General features: G+C 37.3%; 1 pseudogene; it reads left to right on the top strand.

The window, feature by feature from the left end:
* Positions 1–495: 495 nt before the first annotated feature.
* LOC114541049 lies at positions 496–1,689 on the top strand (annotated as a pseudogene).
* The last annotated feature ends 12,144 nt before the right edge of the window (positions 1,690–13,833 follow it).

The following is a 13,833-nucleotide window of genomic DNA, read 5'->3' as shown; positions in this document are numbered from 1 at the left end:
TGATTGGCCTAACCGAAAACTCCGACAAAGTTTCAACTTCTCCCCTTATGGCCTCGAAAGCCATTACAAAATTCGCGTGTTGAAAAACAAAAAAAAACTACGATGGCCCACAAGGGTTACAGTTCAGTTCTTACTCTTAGACAGTTCAGTTTTATTTTTTAGCAGTTCCGTTTCAAATTTCCATAGTTCAGTTCTCAATTTGACAGTTCAGTTTTACATTTTAACACAGTTCAGTTTTGCTTCACAAACACACAGTTCTGTTTATATTTTGACAGTTCAGTTTTAATTTTTACCAAACAGTTTAGTAAATTTCAACAAACAGTTTAGTTTCAATTTTATTAACAGTTCAGTTTAACTTTCAGTGCCAAACAATTTTTAGACAGACATACACAGTTTCGTATTTTACCGAAACGTTCGTTGTTAAATGAGTTGATTATTTTGATCTGATAGTGTGCTATTTGTCCCTACTTTAAATCAGTATTTTATACCTTCATTATGCCTCTAAATGACTACATTCCATGCATGAACCTTGACCGAAGGCATGGACGAGATGAAACCGAGCTAATAACAAGTTATTTTCAACAAGGGTTCACCAACCATGAAATTCTAGAATTTCTTAAGCTTCATGGAATAGAATTCAGCTTATCGACACTTAAAAGAAGATTAAGAATCCTAGGACTTCGAAGACGTGTTCCAGCCGAAGAACAATTGACACAAGAGGAAATCGAGTGTATTGTGGAGATTGAATTAGCTGGCAGTAAATGCAATGTTGGATATCGCAAAATGTAGAAACATATATCAACTAAGTATGGTATTACTGTTCGAAGGGACATTATTCGAAAATGTTTGGTAAAACTAGATCCTCAAGGAGTGCAAAGTAGAGCAAAGAAAAGGCTTCGAAGAAGAGCTTATTCATCTCGGGGACCCAATCATATATGGCACATAGACGGCCATGATAAGTTGAAACCTTTCGGGTTTAATATACATGGGTGCATTGATGGTGTTTCCAGAAGGTTGATCTGGCTCGAAGTGGGTCCGACTAATAAAAATCCTCAGGTCATTGGTAAATATTACCTTGATGCCGTATTGCAAATCGGAGGTGTACCACAAAGAATGCGGTCTGACGATGGCACTGAGAACAGCATCGTTGAGGCTTTGCAAATATTTCTGCGATCTCAGCATCACGATGATTGGTACTTCTACGTCAAATCAACGAATAGAAGCCTATTGGTCTCATCTTATTCGGGATGGGCCTGGATGGTGGATAAATTTTTTCAAGGATTTACGAGATTTTGATTTGTTTAATGATTCAGATCCTGTACAAATGGATTTGATAAGGTTTTGTTTTATGGATATACTAAGAAATGAATTACACAAAGTTGCAGAAATGTGGAACCAACATATTATTGCCCCAAGCAAATTTGGAAATAACACTGGACCCAGAGGGAGGCCTGACGTGATTTTTTTTTGCCGCATCTTTTCGACACAGGGGATTGTAAACAGGAAATTGACCGGGACGAAGTTAATGAATTCTATGATTATTCAATGTCTGTCAAAGATTTCTCTGATGAATTTGGAGAGTTTGCCTCGTTCGTAATGACAGAGCTTGGCCTGACAAAACCAACTAATGCGAAAGAAGCATTTCATCTTTATCTTACTTTGCTACAAGAAATTGAGACGATTAATTAGTTTAATAAATTCAACTGAAACAGCAATATGAAACTATACAACAATATACTACAAAAGTGTTATTATTTGTATTACTAATATAACCTTACTTAAAAGCGCATGCAGAGAGTAATAACCGTGATCGGGGGTCGGCTATACAAGTAGGAGTCTTTTAAGCCCTTAAAAGAAGTTATGTCATATTTTATTTGCATAATACACAGCTCCAGGCCTTACTCACTTATATTTCACTACAGTTAAAAGAAATTTAACTGTGAACTTACATACACTTTTAAAAACAAAAAACCTTAACAATATAAAGCGCAAGACAGTTTTTTACCCAACTAAAACTATGCAGTCAATTAATATGAATGGCAACTGAAAAGTACAATGTATCTATAGACTAATCACTTCATAGATTACACTTAATGCGTCACACATAAGTTCAAAACCTAAACAATGTCAATTTCCATGTCAGGTTTGGATAATATATTGTTGAACGTGTTTCGTAATTCACAAATCTTGGAATGTGGAAGGCAGCTCTAACACAGGTCCACATGTGTGTGCTATAGGAGATTTATATATCCCATCAAATTTTACAAATGAAACAGTTATATGTTCCACAATTAAAATATCAGCACCTGTGGTAAAACGAAGAAAATGACCAAGGTTGCTTGCATCTAAGCCTCTAATATAACGCTGTAGGAACTTCAGAGCATCTCGTTCTCCCTCGGTATTTGGTTGGGCTTGCAAAAGTTGAAGAACTTTCTTATTGTTGAAATTTAAAACTGAACTGTGTGGGAAATTCAAAACTGCACTGTTCAGAGAATTCAAAATTGAAGAAATTCGAAACTGAACTGTGTTAAAATGTAAAACTGAACTGTCAAATTGAGAACTGAACTATGAAAATTTGAAATAGAACTGCTAAAAAATAAAACTGAACTGTCCAAGAATAAGAACTGAACTGTGACCCTTGTGGGCCATCGTAAAAAACACTTTAAACTCGACAAACGCTGATAAACGCTTTTCCAGTGTGTTTTTTTTTTGGGGGGGGGACAGGGGACGGGACGATTTATAAATTAAAACCGACGAGAGAGAAGGAATACGACGAAGATAAAGTACATTGGATCGTTTTTTTAAGTCCAAATGACTATGTCCCCTGGCCAAACGGAGGACATATCTTCCCCTACTACTTTAACCAACATGGCACGGGTCGAGCAATAGATTTCCCAATGAAAGTAAGGCCATTCCTGAGCAAGTCATGCTCAAAAGATTTTATTCTTGGGGAAAATAGAACAATTGTTAAGGCTCCCACATTATATACTGAAAAATTGAGTATTCATTTTGTAAAAAGAGCATATAATGCTAATAATATATAAATTCTGTACAGTATGTGATTGTGTATATAAAACTGTCAATGATTACGCTTTATTTATTGAGCAGCGTAAATGTGGTCCTTTAAAATCTGTCTGAGTTTATCTGCATTCGGCACTATTGTTTTTATATTCATCTCCCTAAGTTTGGCTTTGATTTCTTCCTGTGTTAGTTCATCTACATTTAGTTCATCGCTCTCTAGTGGAATCACACTAAGACGTGGTCGTTTTTGTCGCTCCTCTGTGATCCTACTTTCCCAATACTCTCTGTCACACAACTTATACTTCCTAGGCTGCCGTTCAAAATCCTGCAATTCATCCAGTCTTTTTACAGCCAGCAGCCCATCTTTACAAGCATCGAATCTATTACCTTTCTGATGATAAAGCCGTCTGATCACATCATTAGTTTTTTCTACCCCTTGCCCTGTAAAACACTTTATTCCCGTAGAGGCTAAAAATAATGGCATATAGTAGCACAACATATGTATATATGGGGTTATGTAGGCTCTTCCATATCCTTCCAAGACTCCATCAAGCGATAAAAAAAGATTTAACCATTGCGTTGCCTACATAAATAATAACAATATATTAGTTAACAATAGAAGATAGAGCTTCAGAGGATAAAAATGCACTGATATATAGGTGCACTGGTATATCATTATATACCTTCTCAAAAAAGGTATCAATTTGATCCTGTGAGGGTTTCCAACTGTTAACTATGGTATACACATCATGAAAATCCTAGAAAAGATATAACATGTTAGGTTAATTATAATCTATACCTTTGCTAAATTGAAATTAATTACCTTCCATATTTGAGTCACTGTTTCTGAAGTGTCTGATGGATGAAATTCTGAAAAGTATTCAGGAAGTTTTGCCAGTAGTTTTTTCTTATCTGTACCCATGAGACTTGTCCAGTCATAGGTGTCAGTCGTGTTACCATTCTTGTCAGGTTTTTTCCAGATGCTTAAACTAACTCCACACTTCTTGATACAATTTAAGAGCTTGCTCTCATAAATGCCCTTAGCTAGGTCTTTGTTCAAAAGTTCAGCTTTCTTGTCTCTTGTAAGTGTAGCTTTTATTAAGTTTCGTTCAAGAATATCTACAAAACACAGACACTTTAAACATGCAGCAATATGAGCAGTCTCGCTATAGTCATGCACAAAACCGATATGATAAACAAAACCTTTTGATATATGTCATGGGTCTTGAAACTTCAAAATCCTGTACTTTATTTTTGGGCAGTTTAAATCACCACATTCAAGTACAGTAAGTAAAATCATATATTACTCATGGTACCTGTTACTCTTAGCATTAGGTGGAGCTCGTCTGGCACAGTGTTTTCCAGTGCGACATTTAAAAGAGGTGGGTGGATACAGCTAAACTTGTCAGCTTTACCAGGTCTTAGAGAAAGCTCTTTCATCTCCTCAATAGTTCTTTTCATGTCATCAGACCTATAAAACTCTGCTGCCTTTGACATGTCCCATCTACAAAGAGGTTTTAAATTAAATGAGAGTAAATAATTAATATTCAATTTGTTTTCTTACCAGATATTCTTTGAGAATAAAATAATTGATACCTTTCTGATGATGCTATTTTGCAATATATACAGGCATACTTTGAATTAGCTGCATTCATTCCCAGCAAGGTAAGCAAAAACTAAGAAAAGATATAAAAATATAGATAAAGTATAGTCAAAGTGTAATAGAAGCACATAAACAAATATTAAATTGTAATGAACTGACCTTGTAATCTCCTCCAAGGTAAAACTCCAGCAGCAATCAGCTCATTAATTTCTTTAAATAATTGTTTTCCAGCTGTTTGTAGCACATTGTAATCCTCTTTCCCACTAAGAATTCCAACTGGATGAACCCCTACATTAATTCCATAAAATACTTCATGTCAATACTTAATATATAATTATAAATTAATAGTTGGAAGGATGGCCCAGTATCAAACACGGGTCCACCTGTATCGCTGACCAGTGACTCAGTGAGTTTTCTATGTTGCAACTGTACATTCACTATATATTGATAATCATCATTCACTATTACATACCTTTGGCAGACATGACTTTTTCTTCATCTGAGAGAAGCGAGAATGACAAAACTACAAAATTTGTGATTCTTGACATTTTTGCACCATCACCACTAATCTTCACCTTTTGAGTGTGTAAGAAACGGTAATTAAAATTATTAAAGGTATTGTAGGAAATTTAATTAGAGATAATTAGATTGGCATTAGGGTTGACATTTATAATTATATCTAAGCTACGAACACGATTACCTTATATAGACTGTTTTGTTTGTACATAGCTAGGGGAAGATTGATTTATATCACGTTATTGTGCCTAAAACCTTTTGTAAATTATGGTTTCAGTTCAGTTAAACAATTGTATTCATATCGAGTGATGGTAAAAATTAAAAGCGACTCTTACGATTTATTACATGGCGCCCAACGTGGGGCACGAAATCCGTGATTTATATTATGTACAATACAAAATTACGACGTTTTCATCATTATAATGGATTAACAAACGAAGACTAAGTTGGAGCGGTTGAAAGCGATTAGAGCTGGTCACCGTGGAGTTGTGACATAGGCTATTAAGGAGTGCGACGAGTTACTGGATACAACACCTGTTACGGAAGAAAATGTTAGTCAGTTGCAAATTTTGGAGCAACAGTTACGAAGCAAGTTAACTATGCTCAAGGATCTTGGGCAGGAATTTCTTACGATTTGCGATGTTAAAGATATTGAGCAAGCTATAGTTGAATCGGAAGATATTGAATTAAGGTTAGTCGAAAGGACAAAGAAAATCGAAGCAAAATTAAGTTCACGATCATCAAACCTACCACAGCCACAGAGTAAAGAAAGCGGAGAGGCATCAGCCCAAATTTCTACCAAAGTAAACGCGACGCAAATTACACCAGAAACTCCCTCTTCGACGCCAACTAGCAATGTTAACGTGAGATTACATGAGTTGGTACTTCCGACGTTTAAGGGAGAAGCAACGAAGTGGCAATCGTTTTGGGACTCCTTCAAGGCTTCTGTTCATGAAATTCCATCATTGTCAGCAATTGAAAAATTTAACTATCTAATTTCACTACTAGAAGGAACGGCATCTCGAGCAGTACAAGGTTTAACACTCACCGAAGACAACTACCATGCAGCTATTGAAATTTTGAAAGAAACGCTTCGGTAAACCACAACAGATTATCTCTGCCCATATGGACGAACTGTTGAAGATTCAGGGATTACTTCTTTACGATACGTATATGACAAAATAACCGTTCACGTCCGTGGTTTAGCATCTCTTGGTGTGGATTCTGAGCAGTATGGCAGTCTACTTATACCGATTGTGATGGCTAAACTTCCAAGCGAATTACGATTACGAATAGCAAGAGAGGCGAAGGGTAGTGTTTGGAAGATCGATGAGTTGCTCAACGTCATACGAATAGAAGTCGAAGCAAAAGAAATCAGTGAAAGGGTAAAGGCTACCAATCAAAAATTACCAATCTCTCGCAACCGACCACAATAGGCTAGATCACTGTTGACAAGGGCAGAAGGGGACAATCAAGGAAACTTTAAAATCCAGTGTGTTTATTGTAAAGCTGCGCACTTTTCTGCATTGTGTTTAAAGGTTACCGAACCAATTCTGCGAAGGAACATTTTAACCGAGTCCAAGAGATGTTTCAAGTGTTTGAAACCAGGTCATCAAGTAAGGGATTGTCGCAAACCCAATGGTTGTCGAAGTTGCGGAGGTCATCATCACCAATCGATTTGCACGAAGGCTAGTAAACTCAAACCGAAAAAGGATGAACACGATAAGCAAGATCAAGATAATGAAGACAAAGAGCAAACCCGGACGACTTGTGCAAAAACTAAGGAGAACGTTTTACTACAAACTGCGACAGCGACCGCAGTAAACGAAGATGGATCAAAGTCAACGATCGTGCGTATATTATTCGATACTGGAAGTTAACGTTCTTATGTTACAGATAATCTTAAATCTCGTCTCGGATTGAAAACAACGAGGACTGAAACACTTCATCTAAACACGTTTGGAGAAAATGGTTATCGAAAACAGAGATGTAATGTAGCTGCCGTGCGATTAATGTCGAATACCAAGGAGTTATTTGAAATCTCAGCGCTTAGTTACGCTGTCATTTGTTCACCTCTGCCTGCTAAGGTCAATGTTAGAGAATACTCGCATCTAACCGGGTTGCAATTAGCAGATAGTTCAATGGAGAATAAGCCGATCGACGTTCTTATTGGGTCCGATTATTATTGGGACTTTGTTAAAGACGAAACAGTGCGTGGACAAGCTGGTCCTACAGCGATTAATAACAAATTTGGTTGGTTACTCTCAGGGCCTGTTAAGAAAACGCATTGCACGAGTTCTACAGTGGTTTCAAACCTAATCCTGAGTAGTTTTGACACCGTTCCACAGAGCGTCTTAAATGAAGACGACGAAATGCTAAGCACTCTGAAACAATTTTGGGAGACCGAAGCAATAGCAATCAATGAGCGTACAACAACCGATAAAAATCCCAACTTTGGGAACAAGCTTACGAAAGCCGAGATTTCTCACAATGGTGGATATTACAAATTGGGTTTGCCGTGGAAGGATGATTTTATGCCAACATCCAATAACTATGGTCTTTGTGTATCGCGACTACGATCTCTACACTACAATTTGAAAAGGAAGCCAACCTTGTTGAAAGAATATGACGGGATAATCCAAGAGCAATGTAAGGCCGGCATTATCGAAAGGGTTCCAGACGAAGCTCCGAAGGAAATAGAAGTAAAGGGACCCGAGATTGTACAGTATCGATTTAATCGCTTGGTATTTGGATTGCGACCTTCCCCCTCAATTTTGGGGGCGACTATCAAACATCATTTGGAACTGTTTAGACGTAGTGATCCAGAATTAGTGAAGCTAATCAAGAAGTCGTTGTATGTAGATGATCTAGTTTCAGGAGAATTAAATGACAAAAGAGCGTATGAGATCTACGAAAAGTCGAAAAGAATTATGGCCGAAGGTGGGTTTAACCTTAGAAAATGGCATACAAATTCGCGTGAGTTGCGGGAGAAGATTACCAAAGCCGAAAGTGTTTGTCAACAAGCTCAATCAGTTCACGACTCTGTTGGTTCGATACAAGAAGACGACGAATCTTACGCCAAATTATCAATAGGAACAGGGAGCTCTACAATTAAAGAGTCTGTAGTAAAGGTCCTTGGGAAAAATTGGAACACCACCACTGATGAATTCTACTTTGAGTTTAACGAATTGTACGAATATGCAATTAGTCTACCGCTCAGCAAGAGGTCCGTGCTCAAGGTCACTGCGAAGATATTCGATCCTATTGGTATCTTAACTCCTTTTACGATTGGTATGAAAATTCTATTTCAAGAGCTATGTGTAAGAAAACATGATTGGGACGGTGAGTTACAGTCAGATTTAGTCAAGGCATGGAATTCTTACTTGAGTCAACTTAAGGAGATTTGTGATATTACAATACCTCAATGTTATTTTTCTTCATTGCTGAAGGAAATTCAAATTCATGCATTTTCGGATGCGTCAAAGATAGCTTACGCTGCTGTTGTTTATGTACTTGTTACGAAAACGATCTAATTGACGTAAGATTAGTTGCTTCGAAATCGAGAGTTGCGCCCTTAAAGACCCAAACAATTCCCCGCCTAGAATTGTTAGGAGCATTAATTTTAGCTCGACTGGTGGATAGTGTAAAGCGCGCGGGAATGGAGTGTAACCAGGCTATGTTTTGGACTGACTCTGTGACCGTGCTATGTTGGATTAAGAACGCGGGAATTTGGAAGCAGTATGTACAACATCGGGTCAACGAGATATGTCAACTAATGAGTAAACAGTCGTGGCATCATCGCCCGGGAAATTTAAATCCAGCTGATTTGCCTTCTAGAGGAATTACAGCGAAGGAACTTGCAAATAGTACAACGTGGTGGAATGGTCCAGCATTTCTTTTACAACCCGAAACAGAATGGCCAGAATTAATTAAACCGAATTCCAACGAGCTTGTCCTTCAGGAAGCTGTCAAAAACCCGCCAAACATTACACATTCATTGGTAAGTGTCTCTGTCAAGCATCAGTTTAATCAAGTTGATCAGATAATTCATATCAATCGTCATCGTGATTTAACGAGATTATTACGAGTTACAGCGTTGGTTTATCGCTAGAGTCAAAACTCGAAGAGTCAAAACTCAAAGTTTAGCTAGTAAATTTTGCAATGTTGAAGTGTCCAATTACGAACAGCTTAATTCCGTTGATCTTGACGAGGCAGAAACGACTTGGATAAGGGTAGTTCAAGCTAATTCCTTTCAGAAGGAGATTGAATTTCTGTCGCGTGACCATAACAAATCTGAACATTTGATACCTCCGAATTATGTAACACAATTTGGACTTTATTTGGACGAAAGTGGGGTTATTCGTTGTAAAGGTAGAATTAGCAACGCTCCATTGCTAAAAACTGCGAGAAATCCCATTCTATTACCCTTGAGTCACAAACTTGTTCGGTTGATCATTCAACAATCCCATTGGATGGTCAAACATAATGGAATTAAGGATACTCTTACGAATGTTCGCGAAAGATATTGGATAATACGTGGTTGTGAATCCGTTAATACGTGGTTGTGAACTCCGAATTGATTCGGAGTTGTAAGGTTTGTTGTAAGTTCGAAGGAGCTCCGTATAATGGAGTTTCATATGCTGACCTGCCCAGTGAAAGAGTGTCCGAAGACCCGCCTTTCACTCATGTCGGACTGGATTTCGCAGGCCCCTTGTACGTTATAGACGAGTTGTTGAAGGACCAAGACACGTTAAAGGTGTATGTCTTGTTATTGACATGCGCTTCGACTCGAGCGGTGCATTTAGAACTCACTCGTGGATTAAGTGTCGAAGCATTTTTGTTGGCATTTCGAAGGTTTACGAGCCGTAGAGGACTACCAGCTACACTGAATTCAGACAACGCGAAGACATTTAAATCGGCATGTAAAGAGATATGAAGTATAACCCGAGCAGAAGAAGTTTGGAACTATCTAGTAAACCGAAGAATTACGTGGAGTTTTATAATAGAGAAGGCCCCTTGGTGGGGTGGTTATTTGGGAGCGTCTTGTTCGTAGCGTGAAGGGACCACTCAAGAAAATACTCGGTAGATCAACGTTAAATTTTGAGCAGTTGCGTACCATTTTGGTCGAAATCAAAGGAGTGATTAACGCGAGACCGATTACTTATGTTTATGACGATCACGAGTCTATTTCGTATGAAGGAGTGATTAACGCGAGACCGATTACTTATGTTTGACGATCACGAGTCTATTTCGTATGCTTTGACCCCTTCCGATCTGATTTACGGACGTAGAGTAACTACAAATCCCAATTTGAGCCATGAAGAGATTTTGAGTACATACAAAACACTAACGAAGCGAGGACATCATCAAAAATTGTTGTTGCAAAGTTTAAATAAGCAATGGCGAAACGAGTATCTCACAGAATTAAGGGAGCATTCAATACAAAGGTGTCGACGAGAAAGATCAGTGGCAAATATATCGAAGGGCGACGTAGTTATTCTAAAGAACGACTCCACGAACAGAGCTTTTTGGAAACTCAGTAAAGTAGAGGAACTAGCTGAGCGAAGAGATGGTAAGGTTAGAGCTGCAATTGTAAAGGTTGCGCGAGGTGAAAAACGACCAACACTGTTGAGACGTACGATTCAACAACTTATTCCTATTGAAGTTAACTCAAGGTCATAAGGGTTACGAACAGAGAAACGACATATACTATTAAGTGATTAATTTCCTTGATATATGACAATCGAAGATTATATGATTTCTAGTTGATTAAATAGTTGATTTAGAATTAGTTTAGTTTCTCATCAAAGAATGAAGAAACCTTGGGCAGTGTAAGAAACGGTAATTAAAATTATTAAAGGTATTGTAGGAAATTTAATTAGAGATAATTAGATTGGCGCTAGGGTTGACATTTATATCTAAGCAATGAACACGATTACCTTATATAGACTGTTTTGTTTGTACATAGCTAGAGGAAGATTGATTTATATCACGTGATTGTGCCTAAAACCTTTTGTAAATTATGGTTTCAGTTCAGTTGAACAATTGTATTCATATGGAGTGATGGTAAAAATTACAATGAATTAAAAGCAACTCTTACGATTTATTACAGAGTGCTTGGCATTTGTTCACCTAACTGTTCCATCTATGTTGTTACAATAAAGTGAGATTGAAGTCAGTGTTGTATAAAGAGACAAGCAATTGGTATAAATTATTAATTTGGGGAATATTTTGTAAGGGGAATATTTTGTACATACCTGTCTTAAAAGCTGATGTTTTAGTTCTGCGACAAAACTAAGTTGTGCGCCAGGCCATTCTCCGGGTGTTCTTGTGATGCAGTATAACTTGTTCAGATCTTGTCTGCATTGCTTTATAAGATAGCTTCGTGGGAGTCCTTCTTGATCAACCATAGACAACTCATGATATGCCACATCGCTAACACAAAATTTGTCCATAATGTATACAACACTTTTCACAACATCTTGATTGTCTTGGGAAAGGAGATGATAAGCTGATTTTTGGCCAGCATTATATTTTATATTTACTTTCTCCCCATCCAATGCAATTAGTGAAAGGCCATCAATCTTGAATCCAAATGATTCCAAGAACCATAGCGCTCTTTCGGCATTTGTCTTGAGTTCTCTTACTTTCCTTTTCTTCTGAGTGTAACTGACCTTCTCATATGTACCTCCTCTGTTTTCCAATTCAGAATCACAGTGCTTACAGCAGTCTCTGTCTATTAAAGTCTGAACATATGCTTGTAATTCTTCGTTTTCATGTTGTACATTATTGAATGATTGTTCCAGCTCAGTTGTACAATGTTTATCTCGCGTTAATTTTAGTACATCTTGGACAAGACTTAGTACTTGCTCTTGAAGTTCTACTACTTCTACTTCTACTTACTGAGTACTTGCTCTTGAAGTTCGCCATTTGTTTCTTCCAAGCAGGAAATTTTTTCCAGGAGCTGGCCTACATCCTCTACTTCGTGCCGATGTATAGCCAATTTCTTTACCTTCTGTAGTAGCTTCACCCTCTTATTCCCAGAAATTCCAACGCAAGAGTTAGTAACAAGGCTACATAGTTCTTTCAAACGCAGTTCTATTCGATTTGTTCCGTCTTGATTTAGCTTTAAGCAGAATCTTGGTAAACCATTTGAAAGATATAACAAATCCAAGAACGACACATCGAATTTGTTTTTAATTTTTTGCCACTTCACTAATATTTCGACCGGGATTACCAAAGTTATAAGAACTTCTCTTGAATCTTGTCTTCGAACATAGTTCAAGCAGCCTTCCGATGTAAACACTATCTTGGACTTGAACTTAAGTTGTTCATGAATATTCAAAAGATCTGACATTTTGTTGTGTGTTTATATATTCAAAACCGAGAAAATTTCGCGCTTTTATATATTTCGCTGATTCAGCTTAAAGCTCTTGTGACTACGCATTTTGGTCAGCGATTATTCGCTTTATATAATGCTCGAGCAGATTCTTTTTTCAAAGATTTGAATTTTGTTGTTATCAAGCTTCAATTTGATATATTACTCGCTAGTTTTGGACGAATATTTATCAAAGTAAAGCTTTCCGAATAACCTGGATTTGGAATTTGATTCCAGTGTTCGTTGAGAAGCAGTGGAAAGTGCGTTTTTATATTGCAAAAGGGAAATGTCGAAATAAACCCTATAGAATTATGAACTGCTCTATTATACTGTCGATATATTGTAGTTACCGGACGAACTTCAACTTTTTGACTACTTGCTTGGTTTTAGAACAATATCGATTTACATTTGGCATATTTACTGGATTTTAACACATTTTGTATTAATGTATATGGGGCGCTCTATAGTAAGGAGTCTGTAAATTTCAAGTCGAGAAAGGAAATGTGAATTTTGCTCCCAAGTAAGTAATTTTCTCATTTTATGTTAATTTACATGCCGAACATCAATGTGCAAACTTCAACTTTTTCCCACATAATCATAGAAGTTTATAAATCGAGTGTAAAAACGGGTTTGTATACTACTTTATATATTTCAAATATAAACACTGCGCGCGTACAGGGGGTTGGGACGAGTGTGATTTCGCAACAGGGTTACGATTTCTGCGATGACCCATACAAAATTCTATGTCCTGGCCTTATAATCGAAGGTTTACACTATTGCCAACAGTTTATTTCCATGTGTGAGGCAGCACTTCCCTTGCGATAGTAATTACTAGTTGTAGATTAATTACTGCTGGATAGGTTTATGTGAAATACTACTCTGTAAGATTATGAATCGTGTTAACCAGAGTAAAAATATCTTGCATTAGCAACAGCAGATTAGTATCCATAAGCATTTAATTAAGAATAGGTAGTTTAATTTACTTTTAAAACTATGGAGGTTAGTCAGGGCTGGGCACAATGTTGACATGCACAATGTAGATGATGATATATTTAAAACTTGTCACCATTAAAATTATCCATTACAGTTTTCTACTATATCATGAGTAAAGTGGGACAAAGTATCACATTTGATTTGGTAGTGAGCTTACTGACAGTATACATTGGCAGATTGATAGTTGGGTTAACCCCTTTAAGATAAAGACCCCTAGCCCTCTTGTTGGCACTCCAGTTTACTGCATGTATTTTGAAAGATACTGACATGAAACGGAAGACTAAGGGGCTGTTTACATGCTTAGCCGAGATTTAATGATGTG

Source organism: Dendronephthya gigantea, unplaced genomic scaffold (genome assembly GCF_004324835.1).
Source record: "Dendronephthya gigantea isolate DGI-Jeju-01 unplaced genomic scaffold, DenGig_1.0 000263F, whole genome shotgun sequence".
Taxonomy (NCBI): domain Eukaryota; kingdom Metazoa; phylum Cnidaria; class Anthozoa; order Malacalcyonacea; family Nephtheidae; genus Dendronephthya; species Dendronephthya gigantea.
The sequence above is the reverse complement of the archived record's forward strand: the minus strand, read 5'-3'. Positions and strand labels throughout refer to the sequence as shown.